Genomic DNA, 22,380 nt, shown 5'->3' with positions numbered 1-22,380 from the left:
TCCTCACTTGTTGTCAACGTCGCCATATCTTCGGCCAACATAGCGGACAGCGGTCAGCAGTCATTGAGCCATTTCCTAATATCAGCTGTGTAGAGACGTAGAGTAGATGTAGAATATAGGCCCAATAATTTTGTGGAGAAGATACTCCGACTGATATATTATTCCAATTGCTTCTTTTAGTTCCTGTAATTTGCAAGAGCTGTATTTTTAGTTTCTTCTATAACTGGCTTTTAACGACTGAAAAAAGCTTTTCGAAAACAATATTTTTTCATTAATTACCTATTCAAGTTAATTATCCAAATCAATTATTATTATTCATTCATTGTTTAATGAATTTAAGTACGATTTAAAATTACATAAGAATCCGTTTCTTATTATAAGTAGTATGTCAGCTATTTATTTAGCAGCTATTAATATTTTAACTTTGTTTTGTTCTTTGTGATAACGTTTTCTGTTATGTAGCCACGAACAATGACTATTAAATATCAAAAGAAAAACGTTTTTAGTTCCTTTTATGTACAATTAAAAACATACATTATGATTTATGTTATTATCATTTATCTTTGTATAGTCGTGTGTACCTTCCTATTACACATCTTACGAAATTGTTTAACAATTTTTTTTTATTCTCTTTATTTTTGACCTCCAAATTACAGATTTGCAGAGGTATGATATACCTAACGGCTAACTGAAAGATATACAAACAAAAAAATTGAACACTATATAGTCGTATCAAACAGAATGAAAATGAGAAAACGGTTTCGAAGTAGGTATGTACTCAACTATGCAAGTATGGCTGTGTTTTTTCAAGATTATTTTATGTATATAGGTAACTATCATTTTTATTCAAGTGAGTGAAATCACGATCCATGACAAGACGTACTTAGGTCATCATATATACCTATACGGCTATACTCACGCATTAATATTTAGATATTATATCTGATTAGGCTTGAATAATACTCAAATATAATTTATTGTACACTGTAAAGGCTGATTATTTTAATAATCTAATAGACCAAAGTTAATCATTGAAACAGTTGAGATAAATTTTTCCATTTTGGTTATAATATTATAGTTCTAAAAAATTTTAGCATTGCGAGCTCTCATCTTTTGATTATCAAGTGATAACTCATAATATAATTTTCACTTTTATATATTATATTGGTTGTGTTATAGATTTAGAATATAAAAATATGGTTAATGCTCATTGGTTAGTACTTAGTAGGGTATCCTGCAGAACTTAAAACAATTTTTTTATGTATACAAGTATTACAACTAAAGTGATCGGACAGAGTCACTCGCTTTCTATACTCATTTGTACTGTTTAATTTGAAAACATAATATTATTTAGATTTTAGACTCGTTAGCTAATTGACAGGTGTGATGGAAAACCACAACAGATAAATGACGGGACAATAAAAAAGTGTCTCATTACTAGTTTGATTTTGAACAATCCTTATATTTTATCGGGATATTTTTTTAACGAGCTGAGGTTTTTAATATTGAATTTTCCATTTTTAAATAATAATCAGGGATATTGGTAAAATTTATCATCGCCGTCACACACTATTATCTTACGTAAATTATACTAATTTATATCGCGCACAATCGTTTATAATGGATGCCTATATAATAAAAAATATTTAATCTGTATAGTATAGGTAACACGTATAATAGTCCATCGTGTTATATACTCGCATGACGGGTACAGCAATTATCATCCCCTTGGTCCCTTCCCTTTTTAGGCATTATAAGCCTCTATAAAAGTGTATCGCACACATATAGGTACTATATTATAATAATACAAATAAAGCTTATATATTATATTATATGGGTGCAGGGCCTGCACAGCTGACTGCTATTAGTATAGACATTAGATGTATTATATATTATATATATTATAGTTGCTGCAATTCAACGAAAACGACCCTTGCGCTATATACACATTAATTTATTTTTATCGTCGCGTGGTGTAGGGCTGTTTTTCTATTGTGTCTTTCAGTTTTCTCTCTTTCGTTTTATATTTTTTTTCCCCCAAACTCGTTTTTCACTCGAAGCGGCGTATTTACAGGATAAATAAGGATCCTTTATAACATAATATTATACTATTATATATAGGTACTACAGCTATACGGCCATGCAGGCATACACAGGCACATACATAATAATAATATTATACCTTCCTAAATCGTTGTATAGGTATGTGTATATGATTTTGTTTTTTTTTCCTCGTGGATTTCGTCCCGACCCGTCGCCCGAACTCCCGTGGGCTGTGCCCATCTTAACCTGAATATATCTGAACCTGTTGAACGTCGGTGGCGGCGGTGGCGACGGCGCGGCGGCGGTGGTACACATGCCACACACCACATTACATTACGCGCTTGCCGCTTAGTCGGTGGCCGCATTCCGTACCGAGTGTTCGTTGTTCGCGTATCGATTGTGTCGTCGTCGTCGCGCGCGCGTTCCGTTCGTTAGACTTCGTTTTCGGATTGTGTTTGTTGATCGTAAACGTTTTTTATTTTACATAATACCACGTTACGGTTACGTTTTTTTTTCTTAATTTTCCATCCGGAAGGTTCGAAACTGGAGTTTTTCCAACCCGTGTTCGAATTCAAATGCGTAAAAAGTGATCGGTCGAAAGACCAGCGGGTTCGCTGCGTCCCGCACCGTATAACAAGTGAGTACATGCACCTATAGTACTTAAACCTACCCAAATCAGCGACATACCTATAAATACGCAATGTACATAGTCGTACATGGTCACTGAAACCACTGAAACCAATACATTTGTCAATTACATCCATGGTTGGGGTCAGACCATTATTGTTGCCTATACTTATAAAACATTGCTATGTGCTTATGTCACGGTACATACCTATAGGCTATAAGTACGTTTTTCTGTGGTCTAAAATAGCCTAAATCTGTATTCCACAATCATGTGTTGCATATCGATAAGAATATCGTCCATTCGTCCAGCACAAATCAACAATTTTATTAAAGATCGTGTTAATCCCTATACAGTAATTTTTCCTTCAAGGAACCTACAATAGCACATATTCGTCATACTTCTCACAAACATTCAAATCATTCAATGTCTGAGCACATTTTGCGGGACGTTTAAACAAATAGGTACATTTTAATTAGCTCACTGTCCCCGTTAAGAAATAATATACTAATAATTACCCTTGAAATTTCCGCACAGGCATTGAACGTAATTCGATATGCTTACATTGAAGTTTTATGAATGTTGACAGTCGTTACACGTTATACACTTTCAATAATCGTGTGTATGATACGTTTGAGTTTATCATTTAGTTATTGAATTCAAAAATTGATTGTGGTATTTATTACAAAAAAAAATTTTTCTAATAGTTAATAGTATTAATGAAATACTCAAATACCTATTTAATCATCATTTTGATTGATCTAATAGCTTTTGTAAAAAATATTGATTATTAAAGCAGTTTTAGCTAAAATTATTATCTAGACACCCTATTTAATTAATAGAAGGGATACTGGATAGTGGATACTCTATAGGTACTTTAAAAAGTAAAATCAAATCCAAAGCAATAATTTATTGCGTCCTCGTATATATATTTGTTCTGCCTTACATTCATTATCATTATCAATTTAAGCCGAAAGAAGGTAAATCTGGTAGGTATATATTTTAGAAGACATGATGGTTCTTCCTTTGAACTTAGTAACACGTTGTTTACATAAAGTATGTATATATTTTTATAGTTAAAAATTTTGAGATTCAATGACATATTTTAACTTTTAAAAAAATTACCTATTCAAGGGACTGTTAAATTAAGGATGTATGGCTAATTAGTTAAATTAATACTTAGTAGTTAATTCAACGTTGGATTCTATCACTGGATTGGAGGCCTCCCTCCTTACATGTGCCATTGTTGTATATTATGTATGTAATGTTGTCTAATTTGCTTATAACGCTTCGCAACAAAGATTGTAAATATACCTATATTCTTAAATAATAAACGAAATACTACCCGTCTACCCATAGTTAAATGCGTGTGTTTAAACTTGAGTTATGATTTTTCTGAGTTTTCGAGATTTGTTCTAAATTCCTAATTAATGATTGTTGTGTATGAGATTATAATTGTAATTTAAAGTGGTGCTATACTGTTTATACAAGGTTAATGTGGGTGAAATAACAGATTTTTTGTATTTGAAACATGTTTTTTCTAATCCATAACAAATATAGTAAATACATATTTTAATCTAAGTGAGTAATCTCATGTAGATGTGGATATATACATGTTAAGCGCCCACTGCAAGTTTTTTTTTTATTTGAATTTTTTTCTATACAATATAATATATAGTAGAGTAGGTTAACAACAGACAATTGTCTTGATTTAATATTTGAGACTTTTTACACCCACTGAGTACGTGCGTAGCGTGAAATTGTATAAAACAACATTAATATCACAGGCATATATTATTTAATGTTAGGTATCTAAAATTTACTGCCTCCTTAGAACTTAATTGCACACAAATTTGAGCTAAATTATGAGCTTATTATTGTGGAAATAAATTCAAATGACAAATTTTGGAGAAAATCGTGCATTTGTACTTGTAACTGTTGTTATATAAAATCCATTTGTGATTAATGTAAATCGAACTGCGTAAGGTTATCGAGATGTTTAATACGATTGTTTTATAAAGTATATAATTGATAGTTGATACACCTAAAAACTTAGGATTTTAGTATTGTCATGGACGTTTATTTGATTTAAGTTTAATCAACTGATGATTTGTCTGTAGAATGATACGTGGGTGATGACTGATGACTGACGAGAGACTTAAACGTCTGCATTAATGCATTCTGGTTCAGTCGTTCGATTTTATTCAGTGTACACGGTTCTATATTTTGCGGGTCTGAAATCTAACCGGTGTTGTTATTATTATTGTAATCATTAGGTGGGTACTATATAATATTATATGTCTATGTATATTGTATATTATATATGTTATACGTATAAGAGTGGAATTCACCTTGTAACCTGTTGCCTGACCTTAAAGTTATACATATGCAAACCGCTAAAATCTCGACCCCTTCCTTTACACTATATGACTAGGTATCACCAGTAATTTCATTCTCTCTCTTTTTTCCTATTTGAGTATCTTATCTATTAAGTGGTAACACGGAGGAATTCTATACGATTAATTAACCAGAACTAGTCAATAGAGTTAAGAGGTGATGAGTTTGATCCGCAATGCGTACATATATATTTCTTACACATTCAACTGGGTCAAGGATTTGTAAAATCATTAATGACCTGTTATTGTAGTACTTTTACCATAATTGTATTTATTATTATTAAAAAGTGCTATACATAAAAAAGTACCTACATTTAATTCGTATTATTCAATTAGATAGGTATATGAAACTATAATTTGTTTTCTGCGAAATATTTATCTTATTACAGAAACCGGTCGGAAGTAGAAATGATATTTTTCAATTCATTTTTTAACTACAGTTTTCATGATTATAAAATATTGGCTATTATAATACTAAAATTTGACAATTACTTAAGTGATTATTGTTTAAATTTTTTCAGACAAATTTGTTTGAATATTTATTCTGGTAATTATTTTCATATTTTCCTCTATCCATTTAAATACATACCTATGTATTTATTTAGTTTGAAATTTTGTTAATATGGTTACATATTTACTTCATTTTTGACAATCATCAATCACTTTCGAAATGTCCTTAAAAGTGTAACTTCTGAATGTGAAATTATAACGATATAAAATCAAAAAATAACGGTTTGATGATCGTAATTGCCTTGAACAAAAAGGTATAAAATATATTTTTTGTTGTTAATTCATCATTATAAAACTTAAAATATTATGTTGTAATTTATTTTTTTATAATTTATTAATTATATATTCATTATATAATATTATCTTAATAACCTACTTAATATCATATTAATTGATATCGTATAACTATTTATTATCACTCAACCAAAATTGAAAATAAATATTTTTGTCTAACTAAAACACGTTCAATGATATTAATATTTATCAATGTTTAATATAATTATTTTTTATTGATATATTATGTTCCTTTGAAAATAATTGTTTAAGAATTTTGTTAGAGTGTTAATATAATATAATATTTTATATTTAAAATATAGGTATAAACTATAAACTATAAATAATTTAAATATATTTTTATACTATATTGAAACATCAATATATATCTATATAGGTATTGCTGATATCCACCCCCGGAACGGACTCTTTTAATTACTCCACTGATAGAGAGGGAGAATAAAACAGCATAGATTCGAGCTCAATTGCACGGAACGGTAATTAAATGGCGGATGTAGATAAAAAAAAGTTTCCTCAGTATTATCTATACTTTAATTTAGTTGTATTATTGAAATTTGTCACATGGAACTGATTTCACCTTTTCTCGTAGATTGAAAACAAATATTGTATAAACACTTTTATTTCAATTACAGCAAATAGGAATTAATTATGCAAAACATTTTTGGTCTTTTCCATGAAATGTTTTATCGATGTTTTTCCTGATCTTTTACTTTTTAGATAAGGAAATAAGTAATAAATTAATAACCACTTTTTTATTAATCAATAATTGTCCGTTCATGCATTACGTAGGTACGTAGGTACTTTAAAATTAATTTGTATCCATACCGAACTATTTTGAAGGTTATATTACAGCTTAGTTTAGCAAAACTTCAATATTTCTTTTGATTTGATGAATAGGTTATATTAAAGCGTTTATTTCGCACAATTATACGAAGGACTCTTTATTAGTTCATTATATTATGTTAAATTGTTTAATTTATGTTCTGTTCTATTCTATTATACAATCCTTCAGGAAACCGATATGGTTTTGTTGACAGTTGGATGTCTAAGTGTCTATGGTCAATAAATTAATTTCAAGGACTTATCTAATTGTCACTTAAAGTGAAACTGTTTACTTAACATTAGAAATTTTAAAAGTCAAAAGTGATATAACGTCATTATATTTGTTATTTATATTGTTTTTATAACATTTTAAAGTCGTAATGAAAAAAATAGATGGTTTAATAATTATTATTATATTTTCTAGTCTATTTTAGTGGTAACTGGTAAACATTATTTAGTGAAAATAGTTATATTATATGTTAACTTACAAAGCTTGTATTTCGTATAATATCTGAATAATTTAGTCTAGCAATTATTTAACAACAGTGAGTCGTTAAGTACATCTTACATACTATAGAGGTATAGCAGTATACGGTAGGTACCTGTAGCATGCAATAATTATGCGCGAGTCTGTACAGTTTTTACTTTCCTTAATGTGTTATGGTATTAATTTTCGTATAAATTTCGAATATTTTAGTAATATTTTGAATTATAAAATGGATAAGTAAATTGTTATCACTACAATTATTGTTCTATTTTCTAATATGAAGTTCGCATATGCCCGATATAACAACTATTATTGAAGTAATAGCAAAATACCTATATCCATTATTGAATTCAATACTTTGTTAAAACATTCGTTAGTTATACGAGAGTTGAGCACAATATGTAACCTGCACTAAAATAACCGGTAAGAAAAAAGTTGGATATAATTATTATAGGTACTGTGTAATCTGCGCTAGTAGATTCATAATCTTGAAAAAGGTCGAATGTTAATAGATTTTATAGATAATGTTAATAGATGTTAAATAGATTTGAATCAGAAAATCCCATCTATATCGGCTATCGAAATAATCCCGATTATAACGCTGTCTGCAGTAGTTAGAAGTCTGTTGTCATAACTCAAGTTTGTTCCTTTAATGATAGTTCATTCTTAAGTTTTAACATACAATATTTTTAAATATTGAAAGTTAGTACTTATCTATATATTTAAACTGAGCAATGTGGAAACGTACACATCAGTTTTACAAAAACAAATGGTAAATTTGTAAGATATATTGTAATAACATGACAATTTTCCAGTTTTAAAAAAACAAATTGTAAAATAATGTAATTTATTATTATTTTATGTAACTACGTGTAGTTATCAAATATATCTCGTAATTGAGTAGGTCACTGTAATAAATGAGTTAAATTTGAATTAAATTATAAATTATTGCAATGCATACGAAAAACGATCTAAGCAGAGATGGCTATATTTCTAAGGATATTTTTTTTATATATGTAAATGTATTGCTATTAGTAATTTATTTTTCAGTTGGTGTATTTGTAGGTTAGGCTAATTTTTGAAAAAACCATTAACATATAATATATAAATGTACAATTTCGTAAAATTTAAACAATTAATGTCTAGAAAACATCACTATGTATATTTATATATTACAATTTTAAAATTTCTATAAAAGCAACTTGTGTAATCACTAATCATGTACTAAATTTTTTCGAGCTTTTTGATTAAAAATTATTGTAAAAACTTAAAAAAAAAATATTCAATTCCTTTAAACAGACTAAAATTAATCTAAGTTTTTACTTCTCCAATAGGTGACGTTGGAGACAGAAAAAATACATCATTGTATAACTAAATTAGTTGTATATTGTTTAGAAGTATATTATTGATTTATCAGCGCACTTTATATACTAAAAATAATCGATGTGGTGCAGGCGCAGTTTACGATCGTTGATTCTATTCGAATTTTATGTAGGTATACATTTGGATACTCATATAATATATCTTGTACCATAGATTTTTGACTAGTATGATACAATGTACTATGTAAGTATAATAGGTACATAATATGTAACATACCTAATCAAACTAAAACATATAATAAGAATTTGGGTCGTTTATGTGAACTAGAATAATATTATTATTATTAATTATATTGAAATATATCTATGGATTATTTTTATAAAAATTAATGATAACTATACAATTTAATGTTAATAGGAAATAATAAATTCTTCATTTTCCATATTTTATCAAATATTAATATTGCATTCAATATTGCAATATGGTAATTTAATCTGTATATTAGATTTTTATCAACGGAAAAGTATTTTGATTTTTTCAATTCAGTGGTTTTATATAACAAACATAATATCCCTATGACTTTATAAATTAAATAAATATGACCTTTTTTTGAACGTCATACAGAAATTGTTGTGAGCAACATACAGAATATTTTATTTGTGGAACTGTGGAAACGTTTCTTCATAAGTACCAATAGATTTTAAAAATAATGTCTATGGTTTAATGTTAATGTCCTTTTATTATGAAATCAGTTTAATTTAGACAAAAGCCATCGAATTAAATTATATTCACTCAATGTCAAATAGTTTAATGTTTTCCTGATTCTCTGTTGTTACCTAACGTTATTCGTGCACTGCTTAAATTTTCCATACAACATCTCTTCGTAAGCGAAAGTGTCTATCTTCAAAAGCAGATTAATCTTCATCACTGTAGATCCTAATGATGATGTAATGACACTACTGACTTGTACACTATGGGTTATGCACTTATTTGCTGTGCTATAACTAACGTAGTTATTTAACGCGGACAAGTAGATGGTAAAGTCTTTTCGAAAAATTGCAGATTTAACTATGGCTTATTCTTAAGACGTTAAGAAAAGCACAAAAAGTCTTATGACGTAGTCACTAGAACATCTCCTATCCATGTTAAAAATTTAATTCAGATGGGCCATGTGGTAGTAAAAGGGAGACAATTTGTTTAATATTCTAGTAATTTTTAAATTTGAAAAACATTGCCGAAATCCCGCAGAAAACTTTAAGGTACTGAGATTTAAAAACAATAATTCACTTATTGATGAATGATTATTGTCTATTGATTACTCCTATTTAAAAGGATTCGATAAGTTTTTAATTTTATTACCAAAATAATAAAATCGTGTCTTATGTTATATTAATTTTCTAACACTTTCTCTCTGAACTCTTGTCAACCCTAATATTCGATCTCATTTTACTGTAGTTTATAATTTAAATATAGATAGTCTTTATTTTACGTGGGTCTTTTATTATTTAATAAAAGAGACGTTTCATTCACAGCTTACAACTTGGCCCTGAGGCCTGAGGTTTAATACTTTAATACAAATATGCCGAGGGCCTGATCTTGAAGTGATTATTATAGATCACAAATTGAAGTAATAGATGATTTCAAGGTCAAATAAATCATTACTTATAGAACAAAGGAAGTTATATTTTTCTAGTTATTTTTATTTTTGATACCGACATTTTTACTCATACGCTATTATACGATTTACCACATTTTGATTTAACTTTCTTTTTTATTAAATAAATTATTTATTGTCTCAGTGTTAACAACTCATTTGTGTTGTTTTGTCTGTATTTACCCTTCTCTGCAATATGTACCCCGCTTTGAAATTATTAATAATTTTAATTTGTTGTGAATTTTTAATTGTTTATCTTAAGTTTGTATTAAATGTCCATTATCCATGCTTGCATATACTAAAAAAGCTGAATCAAACCACAAAGATTGTTTATATTTATTGTATAACACGTTAATTAAAACTTAGTATTACAAAATAACTATTGCTTGTATTTGATATTATCAACTATATTTGAATTAGTATTTTCTCTGTGTTTCGGTGTATAATATGGGAGACCATAAATGCATTTGCAATACTAGGCACGAACTTGAAGACAATACACACCGCGTTCTTTAGCTTCTAACCATAAAATTGTGTCACACGCACATTTTTAGCTGGATGATCAATCTTTTATTATTATAATAGCAAGCATGTGAGTGAAGGGTACAGTTATTGTTCTTTAGGCATTCCCTTTGGACGTGATTATAATTTTGAATGCTACAAGCCAAATTCAGATATGAATAATATAATATTATTATGTATATACAACAAATTAAAAATGTTTATACTAAGATACAAATTGATTATAATTTTTCTTCAATTTGAAATGTATACATACAATAGGGAAAATATGTTAATAGTATTTATAACAAAAATAAATCGTGTGTTTTTATTCGTAATTAATTTTAATTGTGATTTCTCTAAATAATAAATAAAATACCTATTTAAAATATTCCATTACAGTTTAAAAAGTCATTTGAATATAAAATGTTATAATGTTTCTCTGCGTAATTTTTTATTTTATCACAGTATTCAGTTATCATCCGCCATCATACTATAATATATAGTCTACATATAATACAATTATTGTTGACAGATGATCAACAACATTTTTCTCACGTTCTTCATCGAATTTCAAACTTCGAATAGGGCACTTTGCAGGTAAACTATTAAAACGCATGTCTAATTCAGTCACAGTAGCCGCCAATGACTAACCATAAAACTTTATATAATCGTTAGCAAATATTTAAACTCCCAATAAAGATAACGCATGATACTTGACGTGTTACGGTATACCGATTTAAGTAGGTATCACACAACAAGCGTATTTTGACTTAAACGTGATAATAAGGTATAGCAATATATAGTGCGAAAAATGATCCATCATTTTCATTTTTTTTTGGTAAATGCATCTAAAGAATAATATTTTTTCTGCAATAACACGACATATTTCGGATTATTCTATATTCACTAGTAATCATTATAATGAAAAAATTGGTTGATCCAGTGATCTGATTTCTTAAATTGTGATTGATGACACTAACTGGTTAAATCCGACCCACAGTAGGATTGGGGAGCAGCATGAAAAATGAAACAAAATTGTTGTGGTCACAGTGGTAACGAACGATTTAACCGCAATTTAGGTGCTTGTCTTGTCTATGTGTGGTTCAGCAGGAGATATTTTATTTTCTAAATCGATTATTCACTATTGAGTTTCGCTTTGTCTTGCAAATTGGATTGAGCATTAGCCCAAATACTCTATGGATATTCATTAAGTCTTTAAATATTATTTTAATCATAAAATAGAATTTATTTAAACATTGATACATACAAACCAGTATGAATTCAAAGTATCACGTCACCTTTCAAAATAAGTACTAGGGAAACCGTATACTAAGTGCGATGACAGGAACACAAAGACCATCAGATCGCACATATTGCCAATCTATTTAACAATTAAATCACGAATTCATGGTTGTCCATTTTCCATCATATTTTGACAACATAAAAGTGAACTAATATATGGTGTGGGTTAAATTTCATTAAGTAGAACTGTAGTATTGTACCTATGTTTATAAATTAATTAATCAGTTTAAAACTTTAAAGTTTAAACACTATTTTAATGTACAAGCATTTTTTTTTATGCTGTATGTGATATATAAGTATGGCACAATGATGTAAAGTATTTAAATTGTGTTTTAAATATTTATCATTGTTATTGATTATATTGATTTGTGTTGAATAATTTTATTTTGTTTTTTATTTGCTTATTTTTTCTATTATTTATTTTGTTACTAATTTCGTGGATCGTAATTTTAAATTAAAACTGAACATACAATGATCGTGTTAATATGTTATTTATAATCTAGAAATGACAAAATATTTAATTGCATACAATTATTATATAATAGTTGTATTGTAGGTAGATGATGGATAAATATTTAAAACAAGTATTCAAAGTTCGATTACTTAAATGCATTAAATGTGCCTTTTTGAAGAAAAATAACAACATAATATGCAGTTGTAAACTTGTATTATACTATTATATTATATACCTATTCATATAATTTATATTACCTATATCTACATTGAAACATAATTTTTTTAATGAACCTACTTTGAAAAGAATTTGAGTATTAGTACTCATAGATTATATAGGTATATTAATATTTATAACTACAGCTTCAGAATATAGGTATTCTAGGTATACTGTGTCATGTAGTGGCATTGTTAGTATTGTATGTTAACTACCTACCTATATAATATTTCACGACTTTTATGCATATTTGTATAATGACATTAATTGTTATTATTCGATGTAAGTTTAATTACATAATGTAAGTAAGAATAATATTGTTCATGAGGTCATTATTATCGTTGCGATATTATAACACTCAAAAAGATATTGATTATATTATTATTACTTTCACATTAAAAATTAGAGAATTATTTCTTTATGGTATAGGTAGATGCTATTCAGATGTTTTATTCAAAAATAAATCTGTTTAATTTGCTCAGAAACGTATTCGAAATTCCAGAGGTCGAACTATACTTCATCGGTCTATTTTACATATAAAAAAAACCATCGTTTTCATGAACATGTTTGACGACTGTTTGGATGTGGTCTTGACCCTAACCCGCTGGTATTTATTATTTAAAATATTGGTATGTTTCCAGAATTGTTAATGTTTGTAACAGATTTACAATATAATTTTTTAATTTCTCGTGATAAAATATACCTATTAACTCTATGTACTTATATCAACGTTTACATTTTATTTTTCAATCGGTTATAAATTATAATACAATTTTAATTTTTTCATTATTCAAACGTGTAAGTCATTCTGAAATTATGAATGTACGACATAGGTACGCTTTATGTGGTTGTTGCGTTATCACATCTAGGTCTTGAGCAATTTTGTATTTAAGAAATAATCATAACTGTAAATTATAATATACATTTTTGGTTCGACTAAAATATTACTTGACGTGATAAACAAATTTAAGGACAAAACTAATATTATTATATCGTGTCCTGTGTAATTTTTAAAACGGCTCATATTTTAGTTATTCAAATTGCAGTATCACGTATGTACTTATGTACTTATAATGTGTAACTTTTTTTTTTTTAAATCGTTTATTTACATGAATGTGTAACTTATGTAAGAAAATATGAAATATTTGTTAGATATTAGATATTATTTTAATCGTTTGCACAGGCCTTTATATAGGTAATGTTGATTGTTATTTAGTTGCTGAAAATCTGGTTGACTTCTAGTTTTTAAGTAGGTACATTATAATAGCGTAATTTTCCTATATTTTCCTTGTCACGCGTATAATAATTTGGCATAGGAAATAAATTGAAAACGGATATTGTTATTGATTTACCATATTCTCTTTTGATTTTGATAGTCACTCAACAGTCAACTCACATACAATTTTACCCATCATCCGGAAAATTACTTAACGCTTAAAAATAATAATCGTCTAGCTGTTGTCTAGGTCTGTAGGACACTGCACTTCCCGCCTAATGTTTTACTGGTTTTACCTATAGGAGTTGTCGGGGATGACGGGCAGACAGCGTTGTAGGTACATATAGGTACGTGACCGTATCCGATGAGAGTACCACGACGGTGGACAATGGTTTTGTTCACCGCCGTGGCCGAATTTCGGTTGTCACACATCATATAACCTGCAAGAACTCGATCAGTTATGTATGTACGTGTGATAATTAATTCAACATAGATCGCTATTCATCGTCATAACGCCTACAATTTTTAAGGCGATTTTTGTTTTTTTTTTTCAAACCATCGTAATACAATTTTTTTGTTATTTTATTTTTAAGTATAAAAAAAAACCATTCTGACAAAAAAAATATTACACTTGGTTATTATAGTATATAATATACGTAATAATATAATATATATAACATTATAACAATATAATATTATATTATATTTGTATATAGATTTAAAGCGAGCTGCGTACGTCGTTCGGGTACCTAGTACCTACCTATAGTAAAATATAATTCAGAAACGATGACCAAGCGAGACCAACGTAAGGTTGCGTTGTTTATGGCGTAAACGAGAATCTAAAGTCGTCTGAACGTGTAAAGATATTATATCGGCTGGATCTCAGTTCAAATGACCATCATCTGTATATTTTATGTAGGCATATACCTACTCGTTTTCGGTGTTATAACACACCAATGAGCATTGCCCGACCTCTCATTTTTCGAGTGGATATATTACACGGAAAGGGTTTTTTTTAACAGGAATCAAACGTCTAGGCCGGTTTTTTACATTCCGACGTCGTCGTCTATCTTGTTTTTTTCTCATACGGTATATCATTACAAGTGTGTGATGACCCTCGTGAATACGAAGAACATTAGGGTGGAGTGGTCTTCGTCCTATACTTTTGTGACGAGCGATATATTACTCATCGGCCGCATGAGTAATAAGGTTTTGTATAAACAAATTAAGTAAAAAAAAAAATACCTCGCATGCACCTAGTTTTTAATCGAAATAGATAACCAAACATTTTCCTGTGATTACACATTTAGAATTATTGACATTTTTCGTGACGCGTCAATTGCGTCTAAATATACATGGGACATACATAATAATAATATATTATACCATCATAATGGTACGTTGGTATACCATCTATATATATATATAATATGTACAATGTACGTGCATTATGCAGTGTACTTAAATACGTGTGTACGTGTGCAGTCGTCGTGTTTCTAAATTATAGGTAAGTACCTACCTACCTGCTATAATATTCGTATACGTTTTTCACAAATCTGTTGAATTATTATTGTTCTATGTCTTTGTCAAACTAACAACACCAATCAAATCTATGAAATATTAGTGTGTTTTGTCTGTGTCATTTTATTGCGGCACAATACCTATGCATGCAGTCATGTGGCCATCATATTGTGTTCATGTGTACAACTAATGAGCACTTTAACTAGGTTACGTTTTATATGGACCATTAATGTTTTAAATTAGCAATCAGGGTTATTGAGCCATCTTATACTTGAGTAAGATTCTAAGATTCTAACCGGCTTTATAAAGAGTATTTAGAATGAATGACTATATTATTATTATCTTCTCGTATCACAGATTACCATCTACCAGCGTCAGCAGGTAGCATGCGCTCTACCCATAGATAATAAATAGAGTACCTATCTATTATCTATGGCTTTTCCATGGCGAAATAAAATGGTTATATTATTTATGTTGACTCACGGCCTGAGATATATATATTATATCTTAGTCCGTGGTTGACATATATTTTAAAATTATCTATACTCCTTTTATATCTTGAATGATATTGGAAATTGTCCTTATCGTTACGTCTTAATAGGTTTGTTCGTTTTGAAAAAAAAGTGTACACTAATTAGTGTAGTATCAGGGGAAAGTGTAAGGGGTGTGATCAGAAATCATGTTTTTAAAACAAACGTTTTTGGTGTAGATCAATCAGCTGCAATACAGAATCAACTATATTCGCTGATAAGAAATGATAACAATCACCTACACCAGCTCTTGGGTCAGTGTGAAGAAAGTGTACACTGATGTAACACTTTTTTAAAACAAACAGGGTGTACAACTACACTATTATAATATAATATAATATAATATAATATAATATAGGTATAATTATTAACTAACGGCTTTATTGTAGTAGTACAAAATATTTTAACTGTATTTACTTTATACGATATACTTTTACTATATACTTCATACGTTTTTTGATAGTACATTATTAGTGTCTTAGATCATATATGATCAGTATATGATCTAAGATTAGTGTAATCATATAAGATAGGTTTTTAATTTAGTTTAATGCATTTAATAAGCTATACATAATTGAATCGATAAGAGACGTGGGTAATCAATACAGACATTATAACTATCTAAGATGGATTGTTCATAAGTTTCATATGGTTGAATTGAAATCTAAAAAAATCATTCTTCATTAATAATTAATATATATTAATATAACTATATGCAATTTAATTAAAAATTCTTTATGTTTTAAATATAATTACAAATTTACTGCATATAATATCACAAAATCTTAAATATGAATGTTATGTAACTATAAAATGAAATTACAATAATTAAAGGATTGTTTAACATTAAGTATATAATATAAAAAAGATTCTTATTACATTATAACATAAATAGGTACAGTGTACACTGTACAGATTGAAAATCGTTAATATTAATTTCGCTTTTTTTGTGGCCAACCACAAGTCACAACCTTACCAAACACTTATGTTATACTACAATAAATGAATTCAATATTTAAAAAATAAATATCTCTAATATAACACTAAACACAAAATCATAAATATCAATATATAATAATATCATAGAACTTTACGTCTTAACTCTATTATCATTATAATTTTTTGGCCAGTGTTGACAAATGTCAAATAGTATTTTTCAATGGAATAATTAGTACTTTTCAAAAGTATAGCGAATACTACCCCCCAAGTATATGTTTCTTAATATTATTTTTGAGGCAATACTTGTTGCTTTTATAAAAATTTACTTGCATAACCTGTAAATAAGACAAGTTTAACCAATTGAGTACCTACATATATTTAATATAGTAAAAATTAAATAATATTATACATAAACCTATATTATATAATAAATATTGTACCACAATATGTATTAATACAATTTGTGTTAAACATTTTACATTGTTGGGTATAATATCAATATGCATTTGAATACATTCGTTTTATTATTTTGGTTTTATAATATTTATTCAATTATGTCATTATCAATAACCTCGTCAATAACATTGTAGACACATTGATTCAAAACTAGGACTAGATGGCCAATCACCATGACATATGTTTAATATTATGCAATATGTGCAACAAATTTAAACACTCCGATCGAATTCGTTAATCAATAACATAATAATATTATACATTATTGTTTCGTAATTTGTCGGTTGCCACTTTACCATAGTGATCTACATTTTCTTTTCCAGTTATGATTTAACAGGATTTTCGCTTTCCAAACCGTCAATACGACCTTGCGGTTTGTTCATTTGTGCGTAATTTGATAATTTGAAATGTTAAGGAAAATCGTTGTTTCTATGTAGTATGTTCTATAAACATTAAAATAATATTGTGTAGGTACCTATTTGAGCTATAATAATATTACAGTCATTGGCCCTTACCGCTAATCGATTACGATACGATTAATCCGATTTATGAACTAAACCATCGAGTTTTTTTCCTAGTTTATACCGATTATTCACACGATGTTTTGATATTATTGCTAAACAATCGTAATTTTCAACGCTACTGTTTTCAGAACGCAAAAATCTCCGACGGTGCACAAACGCAATGATTATGGTAAACATTGTGAAAAAACAAAAGTAAAAACGATATTTTACAATATAACATATTATCATCATACACGCAACAATATAATATTATACTATTATTATCATCTGCAGGCCCGCGGCCATGTTATTATCGGCGATAAAGCACGTCGCGGTCGTAACTCGTAAGACGCCGACGAATGGTCGGTAAAAACAATAAAGGAAAAATGCGAAAAAAACATGTGTTTTACCGTCACACCGGAACAAACACGACAGATTTATAGTTCGTTTGTAATGCGAAATTACCCGAATATCTTAGTGACTATAAGACACGACGGCGGTGGCATGAAAATATAATAGACCTGAAAAATATGAATGAAAAAAAACTTCGAACAATATCGACAAAGGTTTGGGTTTACGAGTCCGTGAAGTGTGCAGCGAGTATTTTTTTACCGTTTATCGTAATTTCGTGTCATTTCTCGTAAATCCGAAAACTAATTAATCGTAAAAAAGTGAAATTAAATGATTTCTCGTATAATATTATTACTATATAGGATAGGTACAAATCGAGCGATTTCCGTGCGCGAATCGAGCAACGCCGCAACGGTACTTGAGGTATTATACGAGTGTCATTAATTAGAGAATACGAGGGTAAGTTGGTTTTACCGCGTATCGTCCGATACGGGTGATACAGTACCTACTTCCCGTACTGAAAATTACCGATATGACGCACGCGCTCATATCTAAATCGTTATTACAATCACAATAATTGTCTCAACGTGTATTTATAAATTTATAGCATTTATTCCGTCAAATATCCACGAGCGCGACCCAACCATCTAAGCCGGGTTCGATATTTTATTCCGATCGATCGTAATAATAATATAAATATATAATATTACCAATATGGTAATATAGGTATAATGTACGTGTATGTCGTGACGTGAGTGCTATATAGCGATGCCTTAGTTTGTATATCAAGTGATAAGTAACAAGCTCAAGACAACAGACTTAGGTGTTTGTTATTGAAATTCAATAATAAAATAATGTGTTACTACATGGCCAATTTAAGAAGTTCCTGTTTGAGAGATGGTTAGGTGCAGAGTGCCAAAAACTCAAATAACCTAAGAATAAATTCTACTTGGCCAAAATATATATTATTGCAGCTAACCTAATATAATCGAATTCGTTTTGGTATAAATATTAGAACAAATAGTTCGTATATTGTCCTCTACAAACAAAATTAGCGAAATATTATTGAATGTATGCTAAAATTGTATTAGGTACAGGCGCATTAACTGGCCCATGGCCGGAAAATTATTTCCTACGATCGATTTTATCTCTCCCCCCCCTCACAAATATGAATTGGTAATGATTTCGACGATTGCGTTCGAAAATGTTTTAACGTTGATCGTCCTTTGACGGTTAATATTCAATGTGATGTAACTTTGCTGGGTGTATACACTCTATAGAGTGTCGCTCTTTTTTGAAATTTCGCTTTTGTATCCAATGTAATCACGCAGTGGAACAATTTAATACATTAGCAATTACGTTTTAAAATACACGGGGACTAGTAATTATTTTTCGGTCGATGGCGGCTACCTATGTTTCAGTCAAGTGAAAGATATATATGATATGTTATTTATTTTATTCGTAAGCTATAATATTGTTACGTATACAAAAAAAAATAGAACATATTAATGTAAAAATATTTAACACATTTTAATTTGTTGATTGGATACTAACTTTTCGGAAATGTATTCTAAAACCGACTCGAGTTCGCTTTCCCTGGATAAAATCATATTTCAAGTATAAATTAATTCTACCAGACATGTTTTATAAGTAGGTAGTGTCTTAAGCTATGCACCCATATACCTACCTCTATACGGATGTCTAATACTGCAATCATTTTTTTTTATATATAATTTGTATTCAATATATTTGAAAAGTTGTTATAGGTATTATATGTATATAAATATAATAATGTATTCTCGTCTATGAACATTTTCAGTACAATCAGACATGAATTAATTAATTCATAGGTAGATACAAATAAGTAAAATCGTCAAATAATTGTTAATTTACTTAACATACCTAACAAATTATCATAATTCAATTTCTAGAGATTACTTACGTATTTAAATATCTATCATAAGATATTTAGTATTTACCTATGTATTATTCATTTTTATCTGAATGTTAAATGTCTACTAAAATATTATATACAGAAATGTTATGTTAAAAACTAATATCAACAGCAATAAAATTGTTAATTGAACATACCTACTAAATATATTTTATTATTAGCACTGTGGACTACACGGTAATTGGTAATATTATAGTTTATAAAAAAAATGAACAGTTTTTTAACGATATGGTTAAACATTACATTAAAACGCATTTCAAACAATAATTTTCTAATTTAAAAAAACGTTTTTTGATCAAAATAGAAGAAAAATATTATAGATACCTACTGGATGTCTGGATAATAATTTCGTTAGAAACAGGTTAATAATTCTACAAAGTAGGTACACAGTGATTTATCAAGCATTCTCATCCCTATTTTTCTTTAATGATTTGTTCGATTAAAAACTTCTTATTTTTGAGATTATACTTAAGGATTAAGGATTATACTTTCAAATAGTTAGGTTTTTTTTTTCAAATGAAAATCACCATTTTTCTATAAATTGTTAAATCAGGTTAATTCATGTTAAATCAATTTGAACGAAAATTTATTTAACTTTTTGGGTTTGCAAGATAATGAGGGGGTTATATTTATTTGAAAATATTATGGTCTTTAAGGCTTAAGTAGGTAACTACTTAACATTTTCAAAAATCTGGATTTGAATACATTTATATGATAAACGAAACGATGGGGTTAGCATGATTGGAGAATCATCATGTATAGATAAGTGAGGAAAATTGATTGGCGTATCTCTAAATACATATTATAGACGTACAATAAAATAAACTTTTTAATGATGACTGTAATCGGCTTTTATTGTCTGTATAACAATTGTTAATAAACAAATAGATATTATTTGCATTTAGTCCATTCGCCAGATTATGTTATATTATTATTTTTTAATACCAAATAAGAACATAAGTCACACGATTATGTAAAACATGACGCAATTGAATTACGAGTACCCAAATGAGTGATGACTAATGACTTGAACACAGTTGACCGGAAAGATAGAAGCGCTCTGAGTAGATACGTTATTTACTAATATTTTTCTCTTGCGGACGATCGAAACCGATCTGATGTTGAAGTGCTCCCGAACTGGCGGACTATTACTGTTTAGTATATTGAAACCAAAAGTAGGTCGTGAAAAACGAATTTTCTCACATCACTGTGTATAAGTGCACATAATCAATAAATATAGAGACCTAGATATTCCATAGACCGAGGCGGAAAAATTCACATTCGTTATTTATACATTGGACATTCGGACGATATAGGATGAAAAAAAAATGAAAAAATCAGAAATTAACACCACCTGCAGTCACCGTTCAATACAGTACAATCGTGTCAACTGACCATAACGACGTAATAGGAAGTAAACATAATTTGATATATTATATTATGTACATAAGTATATGTAGGCACACTTGCGGGTGATGCGTGAATTATCTATACACAACCTACTTCTGATGAGCACGATAAACACAAAAATACGTAGCAATTTATTTTGGTTGAAGCTCGTCTTGAAATTAAATATATTGTTTGACCGTGGTAATCCATATACCGTCGTCTTCGGATGTGTATATTTTATTGTGCTGCATTGCAGTTTTATATATCCACAGAGTACCTAATAATTCGGAGGCATTCGTCAAAATTTGAAAGTTTTTATCATTTCACGATAATGACGATGTAATACAGTATAATTATAAATGAATTCTTGTGTTATATTATTATTTTATACGTATTGAAGTGGTGGTTTGGGCGGTTGAATATAATAATAATTTGACAATTAAAAATGTTCATTCCGTGGCAATATATTATATCGTATTACGGCAATAATATTATTATATTATACTATTACCACAATTTAGTCTTTGGCAAATATGCGAGTTCGACGAAAAGAGTTTTTTGGGAGATTTTGGGAGTTATTAACCACAAAAGGCACAATCAAGTACGGCCAGAAAACAATAATAATTGTATGCATGAAGTAAATCGTGTCCATATCGGAAAACGTGCAGTGAAACGTTCGTCTTTATATACAACATATTCTTCCCGAGACGATATGAGCATTAAGAGGATGTCAGCGCACAATTCGTTTTCTCTCTCTGGCCCACGCGCAACATAGGCAAAACGCATTTACGCAAAATCATTGTTTCTATGCGTTTAAGTAATCTTAGAGTAAAGTCACCCATGAAAAAAAAGATAGAGAATAATACTTTTGAGGGAATGACATATCGATTT

The 22,380-nt window shown here is 28.8% G+C and overlaps 1 protein-coding gene across 2 annotated transcripts in view; it reads left to right on the top strand.

Annotated features, from left to right (window-relative positions):
* Positions 1 to 2,377: 2,377 nt before the first annotated feature.
* The window catches only part of LOC100166061 (rho GTPase-activating protein conundrum), a 67,536-nt gene continuing 47,533 nt past the window's right edge, over positions 2,378 to 22,380 (top strand). The window contains exons 1-2 of one of the 2 annotated variants that reach the window (XM_029487126.1): positions 2,378 to 2,680; positions 11,191 to 11,255. The gene's annotated coding sequence lies outside the window, so the exon portion shown is untranslated. The remainder of the gene's footprint in view (positions 2,681 to 11,190; positions 11,256 to 22,380) is intronic. The other variant, XM_001946439.5, reaches the window with a different exon arrangement.

This window comes from Acyrthosiphon pisum, chromosome A1 (assembly GCF_005508785.2).
Source record: "Acyrthosiphon pisum isolate AL4f chromosome A1, pea_aphid_22Mar2018_4r6ur, whole genome shotgun sequence".
NCBI lineage: Eukaryota > Metazoa > Arthropoda > Insecta > Hemiptera > Aphididae > Acyrthosiphon > Acyrthosiphon pisum.
This window is presented reverse-complemented; position numbering and strand designations above follow the sequence as displayed.